The 671-nt window shown below is 55.7% G+C and overlaps 1 protein-coding gene across 1 annotated transcript in view; it reads left to right on the forward strand.

The window, feature by feature from the left end:
* Positions 1-329: 329 nt before the first annotated feature.
* The window catches only part of LOC119587930 (nesprin-1-like), a gene marked incomplete in the record, with an annotated part of 36,964 nt that continues 36,622 nt past the window's right edge, over positions 330-671 (forward strand). Inside the window, 1 exon segment of the mRNA XM_037936640.1 lies at positions 330-408.

The following is a 671-nucleotide window of genomic DNA, read 5'->3' on the forward strand; positions in this document are numbered from 1 at the left end:
TTGACACTTTTATTTTGCTTGTTAGCTTGTTTGTTTATGCGAGGGCACGAGTGGGGGAAGCGCAGAGTGCACGTGTGGCTGCCATGCTTCACCTTCGTTTTCCTTTCATTTTTGTTTATAAAAGGGGACGCAGAAATGAAGGTCCGCCCACGTGCTCAGATGGAGGTGTGGCCCAGAAGGGGTGGGAAGGGGGGGAAGGGAATGCTGCAGGGGGTGCGGGGGAGAGGACGCCAGGGTAGGCAGTGAGGGGATGGAGAGGCAGGGGGGGGGGGGCTAGGAAGAAAGATCAATAATAGTGGGGGTGCTGCATCGTAGTTTGAGCATGCAAAGTCTGCTCCACCAGTCTTTTCCGGGACGCGACGTCGGCTCGGAGCGTCACGTCCACGCCAGGTGCCCTCGCTTGTGCCTGTGAGTCCCTTCGGCCGCGTCTTGCGTTGTTCGCCTTCCTCAGGGGAAGTGCGGGGCGGTCGTCCGGCGCTGCAGCTCCTCGCAGTGTCCTCTTGTGCACTTTCTTCATCGTCTGCCTCTTCCAGCTTTGCATGATTCTTAGAAGTATCCTTCTCTCCCTCCTACCTTTGTTGCATGATGTTATTTGAGACGCCCGCTGTTGCGCGGAGGATCAGATGTATATATGAAAGTTGTGACTGCAGTCAATCGGCAGTCTTTCTCAT

Source organism: Penaeus monodon, chromosome 23 (assembly GCF_015228065.2).
Source record: "Penaeus monodon isolate SGIC_2016 chromosome 23, NSTDA_Pmon_1, whole genome shotgun sequence".
In the NCBI taxonomy this organism is placed as follows: Eukaryota; Metazoa; Arthropoda; class Malacostraca; order Decapoda; family Penaeidae; genus Penaeus; species Penaeus monodon.